This window comes from Panthera onca, chromosome B2, assembly GCF_046562875.1.
Source record: "Panthera onca isolate mPanOnc1 chromosome B2, mPanOnc1 haplotype 2, whole genome shotgun sequence".
NCBI lineage: Eukaryota > Metazoa > Chordata > Mammalia > Carnivora > Felidae > Panthera > Panthera onca.
In genome coordinates this window covers 139652842-139665734 of record NC_138343.1, presented here as the reverse complement: position 1 = coordinate 139665734, position 12893 = coordinate 139652842, and the positions used below count along the sequence as shown (strand labels likewise).

Sequence of the window (12893 nt, the reverse complement as noted above, 5' to 3'; positions counted from 1 at the left end):
ACTTCTCTTGTGAACTCCTTTCTTGAGTGTTTGCATCTCCTTCTGTGAATCCTCTGGGTTTGTAAATCAGTATTTCTGGTCTCAGCTTTGCAACTGCCACTCGACCAGCCCGAGGATTTTCCGCATGCTAACCCCTCTGCTCGCTGTTTCCATCCAGCTAATCGGATGTGAGGGGCCTTAATACATGTGGCACAGAAGATTTCGGTGGGTAAATTACCTTGAGAATTGCTGGCTTAAACAAAGTGAAAGAATGCTAGTCCCTTACCAGGAGGCTTCTCGGCTGACGTGTTCTGAGATACTCCTCGGGAAATGGCTGCTGAAGTGGTGATTTAATTGTAGATGAAACTCAATTCCTCGTCTGGAACTCCCACACCCACAGGTTTGGCCTAGAGGAGGCCTGCTTTTCTCCTTCTGCTCAAGCAGCTCCCCTTCCAACCGTGATGCCTGAGAGCCCTGTTGGCCCGTGACAGCCACCTACAGGGGACCTTCACAGCTTGTGACGCGCTTGTGGGTTGAGAGACATACACGATTTCCTTCTTTTGTCCCTTTGTGGTATATAAGGTACAATGGAGCCCAGAGTGAGAACACACAGAGTCCAGATTTGAAAGTAATAATGGCAATCTTATACACTTCAGGTCTCCAGAGAAAGAATGATAAGCTACTGTGCCTTTAAAACCCAAACGCACACAATTGTGAAAAATGTGGCTAGCCAAGTAACCCCAGGAAAGGTAACGAAAGATAGATTTGGGGAGCAATTGGGAACTGGAACTCAAGTCCACGTAGGGAGGCCATCTGCCTCTCCCCAGACTTCCTCAGCCTCACAGCCCTTGGCCGAAGGCCTCCAGCAACTGTGAGCCTTCCCGGGGGACTCATAAGCATCTTCCCCTGAGCGAATTTACCACGTTCAAGCCCAGCCGCCTGCTGGCTGAGTGTATTCTCCATGCTCCGTGGTATTCTTGGCTGTCCCAGACCTCACCACGATGGTGTCTTACCCAGGGTCCTCGCGCCCCTCAGCCCTCCGGAATAACACCTGGACTCTTGAGCTATTTTCAATATTTCAAAAATCAGTGGTTCTCTGCAGTAAGGCTGCGATTATTCACCATGACGTCACCATTTTGGGGGGTGGGGGAGGAGTCATTTTAAATCAGTCGTACTAATATCAGTTAGTCTGTGACGATGACCAACTCCAGTTGGCAATTCTGCAGGCCGTCGGTGAACATGAATGATGAAGCAAATTAATCAGCAAGCAAGAGATGTGTGGTGAGTAGACAAAAATTTGTGAAAATATGCACCCAACTGAGAAAAGTAATAAAGGTAGCCCTCAGTGGGGAAGGAAATGGGGATTTCCGCTGTACATCTTTCCCGGACAACTTCTTTGTCAACCTGATTACTCACTTTCCATTGTCTTATTTTTTTTCTCCCTTTCTTAGAGATTATTCTGCCATCTACCCCCTGCCCCCCTACCCTTCTTTACCCTACAATACGTACCCAGCAAATGACTCACAGCATTGTTCTCTAGTCCTTAAATTGATGACGTGAAAAGAATAGTTCTTAGGTTACAAATGTGACTCCGTTTACACAAGCATAACGTGGGAAGCGATGTGCCTCGTGTACCATAGCTCACCCCTTCGAGTCTTGTGTGACCACGGCTCCCCCACACCCAACTGAGAGCCTCTTAGTTGCTATTACCAGGGGCACGGACCTTGTTCCTTTTCTTTCTTTCAGGTTCCCTGGACATTCTGAACACACAGTATTCAAGCATTTCTCGCACGGATTTTTTTATTTATTTATTTATTTATTTATTTATTTATTTAAATTTTTTTTTAATGTTTTTATTTATTTTTGAGACAGAGAGAGACAGAGCATGAATGGGGGAGGGGCAGAGAGAGAGGGAGACACAGAATCGGAAGCAGGCTCCAGGCTCTGAGCCATCAGCCCAGAGCCTGACGCAGGGCTCAAACTCACAGACCGCGAGATCGTGACCTGAGCGGAGGTCGGATGCTTAACCGACTGAGCCACCCAGGCGCCCCTCTCGCACAGATTTAAAGTGGTCTGTACAAAACTTAACGTACCGTGAAATAAACCAGGGCGATTAGTTATTACTTTTTTTAGTAGGCTCCACGTCCAATGTGGGGCTCGAACTCACGACACCGCGATTAAAAGTCACATGCTCCACCGACCGCTCAGTCAGGTGCCCCAATCCAGGGCAGTTCATAAATGATGACGATGGGGCTTGATATCCACACACTCCTGAAAAGCTTGACTTTTGTCTGGGTGGCTTGAAAAGGCAACAGGACACAAACGCCCTTGTTCCTGTGTCAATGTGGGGGTAATTTGGCCGTCTATTCCTCAGACGGCCCAGAAGCTTTCCCAAGCCCTCAGAGCAGCCAGATGGGACAGGAAGAAGGGGTGACAAGGCGGGAGGGGTAGAGTGGGTCACCTCTGCAGCCAGTCGCAGGGCCTCTGCGTGGTGAGCTGGTGGCATTTTCAACCTACTTGCAGGTTCCAGGAAACCGAACCTGAGGCTGGTGTGAGCTTGGCCATTGTTTCCCAGCTTCCGACGGCACTGCCTTGAGCACGCGGCCTCACGCGATCAGACATGGCACGCATTTTCCAGGTCACACGAAGAACATAATACGCTAATGACAAGCAAAATGAAAGAAAAATTTTGCCTGGGATTCACCATGGCCAGCAATGGCCATTTTCCTTTCTTCACGTTCTGGGTTCTCTTACCAAATGAGTGCATTTTTATGCGGTTGTAACTGTAATGGAGACATAGTTCCGTCTTCTGATTTACACTTAACATTTTCTCACAACCGTTTTTCTAGGTCGTTACTGTGGCTCACTGCTTTGCAGCCCCAGCGTGGACGTGGCCATTAGCTTTGTCCTTTCCCTGGAGGAGGGCAGGCCAGGGCTTTCCCACCGCCCTCAGGCTGGGTTCTTGGTGGGGGCTCACTTTGCCACGAGGGCTGAGGATTCGGAAAAGAGGGCCCTTAAGATGGCAGGGAAAGATCAATTTTTTCCATTTTCTTTCCAGAACAGGCCCTGGGGCGGGGAATGGGGGAGACATGCGGGGATTTGAGTTCATGGGTTTGGTGAGGAAATGAATAAGATGGAAACCAGAGCTGGGAATGACTCTCTCAATCACCAGACATGGGCCTCCAAAGCGCAGTGGCCTCACCATAGGGCCAAGAAGAACGTGTGTGTGGCCAGTCTGTGCAGCTGGGCCCAGGGGCACATATTTAGACTCAGGCTAAATCTGGTCCGCGGAGAAGCCAAGAGCCCCTGGTGGGCACTTAGGGCTGACAGAGTTGATGGAAGCTTGGGAATCACGCTAGTATTCGTTTATTTACCCTAATTTTAGTTTATACTGCATGGGCCATTTGAGTTATTTATTTTGGATGCTTCCTCTGCCTCCTTCCATAAAAGACTTGAGATGGCTTGCCCGAGATACTGCAGATTCCATAAATCTAGCCGGTGTATTAGCATCTGTGTCCCTTGTATTCAGACCTCCGTAGTGTGGCATACGGGAGGAGAAGAAGAAGAAACTGGAGAAAGACAAACAAAGCTTAGGGAGGGTTGTAAAACACACTGAAGTAAACAGGTGAGCTTGGCCGTTATTTCTTAGACAGGGCGCACCAGGAATAAAAAATACACAGCCTACTATTCCTTGGAGGAAATGATGCATGAAATAAATGTTATTAGAGGCCCAGGGGGATGCTTTTCCTTATTTGTTAATGTACCTCCTGCTGAAAATATGCCAAGGGCTGTCAGCACTGGGCTGCAGAATTATAAGAAGGCTTTCCTCCTGAATCTTCCGGTGAGCGGAAGGCATACTCTTCTCTGTCTCGCAGAGCCTATACCATAAGGAAAGTCTGTATTCCCTTTTCTTTCCATATGTTTTTATTCCTCTCCTTCCTGGCCAACACTTGACAATGGAATGCCTTTCCAGAATGAGTATGACACATTCCCCCGACCTTGAACACTTCAAACTCACCTCTAGAGCATTTTTCTTGTCCTGAACGAGGAAGCATCATTTTCTTGCTCTCTCAGCTGAGGTTACTGGGGAGGGACAAATGAAGGCAGCCGAGGCCATCAAAGTAACAAGGAATGAATTTGAGTACTCCCCATCTTGCCTCACCACGGTGCTGGAGTCTTAGTACAATGCGTGGCTGTCGGGGCCGGGGGGGGGGGGCAGGGGGGGCGGGAATAATCCCACCCAAACACATTTAAAAGATCTGGAGGGTGTCTCCTCAGTTTTATGAGTCTAGCAGAGAGGGAAAGGGAGGGGGAAGAGTGAGAAGTGTCGAACACCTGAATTTGTTCACAGAGCTGACAGGTTGTAGCTCGCTGTTACTCTGCCCCCGTCTGATAACACTTTGTATTTAATACTCTCTAATTGTGCTTGCAGTCTCTCTCTTCTTTTCATCCCTCAAGGTTTTTGCCCAAATATGCCTTCATTTCAGCCCTTCTTTTCCGCTTCACTTGAGATGCTCAATCCTGTGGGTTGGGCAGAAAAGGCAGTTTGCCAAGTCTAGGGCAAGACTTGTGTCTAGGGGAGTTGATGAGCACCTTCTGTGTGTGTGTGTGCGTGTGTGTGTGCATGAGAGAGAGAGAGAGAGAGAGAGAGAGAGAGAGAATGAGAGAGAGAGAGAGACCCTTTAGAAAGCACTTTGGAGCTTGCTTCTTCCATAATGACAGTTTTGATTCCATCATATAGATCTTTTTAAGTTTATCTATTTATCTTGAGGGGAGGGGCAGAGAGAGAAAGAATCCCAAGCAGGCTCCGCGCTGTCAGCGCAGAACCTGATGCGGACTCGAACTCATGAACCATGAGATCATGCTCTGAGCTGAAACCAACAGTTGGATGCTTAACCACCTGAGCCACCCAGGTGTCCCCATCATGTAGATATGTTAATATTCTAGTAAACTTAGAGTCCAAGGGTCACAATATTGACATAGGCATTCGCTCAGTCATTCATCCACTAACTCAACAAATATTTTGTGATCACGGCTGTTACGTGCGCGATGTGCTTGATTATCAGTTCTTTTCTCTTGGGTTTGCTGTTTCGGTTCAGGACCGAAAACAGTGCTACACGTACAATAGATAGTCATTGAGCGACGACTGGTTGTTCTCAATCTAGTTCTTTCCTCTGCAGCCCAGGAAATGCATAGCCATTATGTTTCATGACCTGAGGTTCTCATGAAGAAACTGCCCCAGATTTTTACAATACAGCAAATTCTAACTACTTATGTATAAATGCCCATTTTGAGGTTGATCAACTTGGATCTGAGTCTTGGATCTGCCACATTTTTGTGTGTGACCCTTGGATAGATTCCTTGGCACCTGTGAGTCTCAGTGCTTACATGCATAATGGCTCAATTCCTACTGTTGTTGTGTTTAATACCATAATATCTGGTCCTTTCTTTACCTCCTCCTTCATTCCTCATCATCAGACACCTTGCCACATATGTCCTTTGCCATTTGTAGAGTTAGGTATTTCTCATCCTTAGCCATCGACTGGTGAGGCACCAGACAGGTATTCAGAAAAACTTATTCATGCATAACATGTGAATCTAATTTTCCGGGAGTCGATAAATAAGGGATTTCTCAACATCTCCTCCCCACACTTCTGAGTAGTTTCAGTGTCTGGGTATGTAGAACAAGTGGAAGATCTGTTGGAGAAAGACCAAGAGATTGGCTTTGTGAGGTTGGGCTATTGAGAGAAAATATGGTGGAGTTAATTTTCCATATAACAGGAAATTGCTGACCATGTTTGCAATTAATATTTGATTCCCTTTAACTATTTAAGACTTATTCAAATATTTTTAGAGAATACATTATTTTAGTTCAAAATGATTTTCACAAAAGAAGGTCATGTTCTTAAAAATAGAAATATATATATATATATTTTTTTTTTCAACGTTTTTTTTTTTTAAATTTATTTTTGGACAGAGAGAGACAGAGCATGAACGGGGGAGCGGCAGAGAGAGAGGGAGACACAGAATCGGAAACAGGCTCCAGGCTCTGAGCCATCAGCCCAGAGCCCGACGCGGGGCTGGAACTCACGGACCACGAGATCGTGACCTGGCTGAAGTCGGACGCTTAACCGACTGCGCCACCCAGGCGCCCCAAAAATAGAAATATATTTTTATGGAACAGATGGAATGTTTGGAAAATCAAGAGTTATGTTTCTGGGAGGTAGAGTGCTTTACCTGTTATTTGGATGCTTCCTTCGGAAGTGTATGTATTGGCTTCAGGTTCAGGGTACAGGTTGATTCATCTCTGTGTGTGTTCTCACAAGTAGCCAATTGTTTGGACCTAATTTCTGCACCTGAATCTGAAAGCAATTCACCAACTTAAAATCATTTTCAACAATCCTTTTACTACGACTTCTTATTCATCTCTTTGCCTTAAGGATGTCTTCTAGTTTTGTGTGTATCCTTCCATTTCATTTTTTGCGCATTTGTCACTTTTATTTTTTGTTATGTCCTTATACCTCAGAGGTTCCCCAAACCCAGCCTTCCATCCGATTTTACAAATAAAGTTTTATTGGAACACCGTCAGACCTGCTCATTTACGAATGGTTTATGGCTGCTTTTTACAACAGCAGAGCTGGGTGGCTGAAGCAGACCAATATGACCTGCAGAGCTGAAAATATTTACTGTCTGGCCTTTTATAAAAACAATCTGTCAACTTCTGGAATACAACACGGTCTCCTATTGATGGATAGTAAGCTGTTTCCAATATGGGGCCTGTATGAAGAGTGCTTCTCTGAAGATTTGTAAGTTGCTCACTGTCTACGTGTGTGAGGGTCTCTCTACATTAAATGCTTAAGAGTGGATTTGAATAGGGTTGAGGGTATGAGCATGTTTTGACTTCATTCAAGTTTGCAAAATTGTATTCCAACCCTCTGTTAGCTTTTTTCAAAGTGTTATGGGTATTATATCCTAATTGCCTTTCTTTCTGAGCAATAATATAACAAGGTATAAATTCCTGGGTCATGCTCTTTTTCCTTAGGAACTTGCTATATACCTTGCTCTGAATACTGTGGTAGAAAAGTCTGAAGCTAATTTCTATTATCTTTTTTTTATCTCTCTTGGGTGCCTGATTATTTTACTTATTCGTTTGTTTGTCTAGCTTGCATACACTAAAGGAAGATACAGGAATCTTTTTCTTTTATTTGAAGCTTACAAATTCAATTGACTTTGTATCCACTGCTGCTGGAACATGTGTTCCTATTCTATATAAGTAATGATATAAGGCATGGGATGATAACATATTTCTCCAATTTTCTACTGCCTGTGCCAGAAGCCTGAGGGATACCAGCCATACTGGGTCACAAAATTATGTTGAATTACATTCTCCCAAAATTCATGTTCTTTCCGGGACCTTAGAATATGACTTTATTAGGAAATAGGGTCATTGTGGGTGTAATTAGTTAAGGCAAGAAGAGGTCATACTGGAGGAGGGTGGGCCCTTAGTCCAATATGTCTGGCGTCCTTCTAAGAAGAAGAGTAGAGACACAGAGCCAAACACACATAGAGGAGAGTACCATATGAATACGGAAGCAGAGATTAGATGATACATCACAAGCCAAGGAACTCTAAGGATTGCCAACAACTGGCAGAAGCCAAGAGAGAGGCATCGAACAGGTCCGTCTCTAGCACCTTCAGAAGGAACCAATCCTTCTGACATGTTGATCCTGGACTTTGAGCCTCCAGAACTGTGAGACGAGAAATTCCTGGTGTTCAAGCCACTCAGTGTGGTACTTTGCTAGGGCAGCCCGAGCAGATGAATACAGTCGTGTTACTCCAATTTCAGGGATTGGCATATCCCAGCATATGCAGTGGTTTCAAGTCCACTGCAAGGGCTGGATTCCTTATGGTTCCTCTGCACTCCAGCTACAGTCCATTGGGCTCCAACCCTACATTTGTGGCGCTCCCATCCTTGGCAAGCCTTGGACAACCAGTTTTGTAGACTACTTTGGGAAAATCCTTTTAGATCTACAGGGGAAGGCATCTTTCCTCGTGTTCTCCCTCACTCTGGTGCAACTTTCATTGCATTTGGTGGGTACTTTTTATATATTTTTAAATGTTTGTTTGTTTATTTGTTTGTTTGTTTATTTAGAGCATGAGAAAGCTGGGGAGGGGCAGAGACAGAGGGAAAAAGAGAGAGAATCCCAAGCAGGCTTTGTGTTGTCAGCACAGAAGCCAACGCAGTGTGTGATCCCACGAACTGTGACATCGTGACCTGAGCTGAAACCAAGAGTTGGACGCTTAACCGACTGAGCCGCGAAAGCGCCCTTGAGTATTTTTTAAAATATATATATTCTGGCTTGGGTCCTAGGTGATTCTGTTTTCATGGAAAACAGCATTTCTTTTGTGTCCCTGCCCCCTTCCCTTATTTTGGTTTATTTAGGGGGAAAGAAAGAGGCAGTATTATCGTTACTTTGTCATCTTATAACTGCCTCCCCCTGACAGACTTTTAGGTGGAAAGTTGCATCTGGAAAATTTTTCAACACGATCAAGAAGATGGGCATTTTAGGATGACTATTTCCGTCGTGGCTTTTTATTCTCTTTGTATTACTTGGCTTAGATTTACAGAAAAATAGCCAAGGTTTTATTCCCAGAATACACATCATCTGACTGATTGGGCATGAAGAGACAATTCAGCAACATACCCCCGGCAGGGGATGCCATCCTGAAATCTTGTTCTCACTGTTGGATAGCCTTTGGTCCACAAAAATCTATGAGTGATTCCAGAAACCCTACAAATGTGCGGCACAGTGACCAGCTTTCTTGTTTTCTAAAAACAAAAACAGAACCCAGTCCTCTTAATTGAAAAGTCAGAGGGTCAAAAACTCAATTTTCAAGGAGTTAAACAATATTTGGCTGTGTAGCAAAGCAGAATACTTGAACGTGGTCCTTGGTGACAGATCCTATGGGTCCCCAGAAGTGTGTCAGCAGAGGAAAGATGAGATGACGATAAAGGGCACAGTTTGCATTGGGCACCTTTTAACCCTTTCCCCCTTCTGTCAATGAGTAGTTATTAACAGGTAAGAGTTGAGAGGCTACAGTTACTAATTGAGAGGCTTTGCAATAATCCACCCATTTTGAAGGTGCAGTGTAGGGAGGTATTTTAGGATGAATCTACTTAGGATGAATCATGAATCATTCAAGGTACAGCGAACGTAGAGCAATTGTTTCCAATTATCCACAAGTTCCTGGAGTCACTGTCTGCCATGTTGGACTTATGAAGTGTTAACGTCTTTCCCCAGAACAGCCCGTTCAGGTTTTGATTTTGTTTGTTTTGTTTGTTTTGTTTTGGGCACCCTCGTCAGTCTAATTTTGAATTCTGCTGTGTCTTGTTTAAACTGACCTGGCTAAAACTGATCTTGGTGCTTAGAATCAAGGGGGACGGTGCTTTTGCTACCCGTAAAGGCTTCCCTGTAACATCTCGTATTCACTTTGAGGGATTTGGGGAAGATTATTGGAAGTGATTTCCAGCACAGTGTCACTTTTCCTTATCTAAGCTGAATTTCTTTCCTTGGCCATCTCTGTGACTTATTTCTGCCATCCTCACAATTTTTCCTAGCCTTGACAGACTGTGTAATTATTTTTTATCAGCACATTTTACACTTCCATGTTGTTAATAAATATATGGAAGAAAATTAGCACCAGAGGATTAACTGTAATCAGATTCTTAAGGCAGTAACTATTAACTTTGTCTGAGGCTGAGGAATGACCATTGATTTCTCTTCTTTAGTTTCTCTCTCTTAACCAGCTCTAAAAATCCATAATGGGATTTTATATTTTGCCTTAAGTACTTACCAGGTTAACCCAAAAAGGCACTAAAGTTTTTTGGAAGCCCAAATGGATTTTGTGCACTCATTTTTCCCTTATCTACCTTATTTTAAAAGATGCCTTTAGGAAATTCTCTAACCCAAACCGCCACGATCTCCTTAATACGGAGATAGGTATGTCTTTATTGTAGAGAACCTATTTTTTGCAGGACGTTATAGCATCACAGTTATTAGCCCTCCATTCCTAGCCCATCTCTGGTTGCCGAAGAAGCCCAGGCAGAGGGAGGGAAAGACTACCTTGTCATAGGTTTGCAAGAAGGTAGCTGATGTATTTCTATACCCTGAGCTAAAGACGCAGAAGAGTGGATTAATATACATCACAGTTTCCCCAAAGATACTTAGAGATAAACCCAGCCCAGGGCCTTTAGAAAGTTGGATTTACTGTATGTTAAAAAAGGGTTTCTGGAAAAATCCTGTCTATGTAATTTTAAATTATGCAGCCTCATGTCTGTATTTCTTTAATCTTGACAACTTTTTATGTAAAGGCATCCCAAACATGGGTCTCTGGGTTTAGAAAAGGAAGTATGTAGTCTGGAAACAATCTTGGCATGGCTTTATAACTAGTAACATCTCTTTCTAGGCACCCAAATGAATTTGAATTGGAACCAAAAGACATTTCCAGTGAGAGATCAACACAGGGACAGATACAAATGTGTGGCTTGCTGATCTTGGTAAACAGCAGGGAACGGGAAAATTGGTTTAGATGAAATGAGCAACCCTTAGACCTTCTCTCAAGGCGTTCCCTTGAATCCTGCTTCTCCCAGGTTTCTGAAAGAATTGGACAATAGGAATTTCCCGCACCTCTTATTTAGGGGCATGCCAAGAAAACCCAACCATTCTGATTCCCATTTTCTCCGACCCACAGAGCCTCACAGCATTCCTGATAGAAGCAGTTCCCCTCTCATTTGTCAGCCCTGTGAGATGGCCCTGAATTCTTAACCCCGGTTTTACTACAGAACATGACAGAGCTGATACGCTCCCCTCTTCACAGAACCTAAAGGCTTAGGAGAGGTCTGTCACGTAACTGTGCGAGACTTTTCTCTAGCCGGTGGAACAGCAATACAACTGAAGCTGTACTCTTGTTCACCCACCCACCTTTATTCCCTTGGATCTATGGAAACCTCCTTATAAAATTGCTCTGTGGATCCTCATGGCTCCTCTGAGGTCAGAATAGGAGAACCATCACTTTTACCTTATTCGGGGAATACAGCAGGTTTAGGAAGATGGAGGAATTTATTCTGCAAGCCACTGCAGAAATGCAGTGAGGAGTAGAACCGTGTCTTCTGAGCTGAGTTACAGTAATCTGTCCCGTGGGTCTTCCTGGATTTCCTTCAAAAGCTGTCTGTTGTGAATGTGCCTCTGTTCTGTAACAGTTCTAGAACTGGAATAATTCTAGAATCCATTGCAGTGCATAGAGGGTTCAGATAGATGACGGAAAGACTAATGGAGATTGCTATTGAACGTTTGTGCTCCCCTCCCAATCCGCAGGGCGAAGCTTTAATCCCCAGTGGGTTGGCATTTGGAGGGGGAGACTTTGGGAGGTTGTTAGAAACCCTCACGAATGAGATTAGTACCCTTATAAGGGGATTAAGGGACTGGAGGTTTTTTTTTTTCTCTCTGCCATGTGAGACTACCAATAGGAAGGCAGCTCTCTGCAAACCAGGAAGGGGGGGGGGGGTCTCACCAAACACCCAGTCTCCCAGTGCCTTGAGCTTGGACTTCCCGGCCTCTGGAACTCTGAGAACTGAATGTTTGCTGTCTAAGCCACCAAAACCATGGTACAGGATTTGTGTTATAGGAGCCTAAGCTGACCAAGACAGAGATCTTCAGTAAAATCTATACAAATCTTATTTCTGGAAAAGTGGGTGGTGCGTTTTTAGTATCTACTTTATTTCTTTTGTGCACAATTTTCACCAAAAAGATTTTTTTTTTTACAAGTTCTTGTCTGAGCCTTAGCCATTCAGTGCTCCCTTATGACTATATTATGGGCTGTGTATATTCATTTTTATAATCAGATATGTTCTTAGGGACTCGGGGATACATATCAGAGAGAAATAACCATTCCTGTCTTGGCTTCAAGATCACTAAATAGAGAGATTGCTCTCTCTCCCCTCTCGTCTCACTCTCGCTCTGTCTCTAATTATGCAACTAATGGACATCAATCCAGTATATATAGTTAATAAGCACATTAACTCACTCAAATTATGACTAATCCTGCAAAGCACACGCCCTCTGTTATGATAGTTTTGTTAAATAAGATTAGAACTTTGACAAATGCAGATGATTTCTGGCATATAGTTGACAATAAATATTTGTTGCCTCAATAAAAAAGACATTCATTTTAGATTGCCTAGTAAGCATATGTGGAATTTTCTGATCTCCTCTGCTTATTCTCTATACTTCCTCATTCCGAAAATATACTAGATAGACCAGTGGAAGTGTGATTTTTTGACGTATGTTGATAACAGGAAAGGGCTACTATTTAGTGAATGCTGTTTCAAAGACACTAAAATTAATGTAGAGAACTTTACATTATTACATTGGCTTTACAAATTGCTAAGTTTATACTATTATTTACATTTTAAATATGAGGAATATGGTTGGAAACTGCTTGAGGAATTACAGAGAAGACGTCACAGGAATGAGAGCCAAGCCTGGGTTGGTTTCCGACCAGAGTCTGAGCTCTTCTCATTTTGCTGTTCTGTCTCCATTTGTCAAATCCCAACACCTCAGGTGTGTGTTCGTGTTGACAATAATGGTGGAAAAGGGGGAGAGTGAAAGAGGAGAAAGAATAGCTTTTCCTGACTCTACGGTTTTCCCATGACATGGCCCATGATGACAGGAGACACATCAAGTGCCCTGTGTCCTTATTTACATTACACCCCCAAGCACTTGGCAGATGGACTTCTTTCATGTTTGTTACTGTGCTTCGTGAACGTATCCTAGGGAACCTTATCTCGAATGATGGTCTGAATACATGTAACGGATGACACCCATCTAGTTTTAAGTCTCCTACTTGCCTGTCAT

General features: G+C 43.8%; 1 long non-coding RNA gene across 1 annotated transcript; it reads right to left on the bottom strand.

The window, feature by feature from the left end:
• Positions 1-3329: 3329 nt before the first annotated feature.
• LOC132667784 (uncharacterized) lies at positions 3330-11201 on the bottom strand. Its single transcript, XR_013555832.1, has 4 exons — positions 11059-11201; positions 6217-6341; positions 5433-5676; positions 3330-3548 (listed from the first exon to the last, which is right to left on the bottom strand). It is a non-coding gene; the product is annotated as an uncharacterized LOC132667784 (long non-coding RNA).
• Between the last annotated feature and the right edge of the window lie 1692 nt (positions 11202-12893).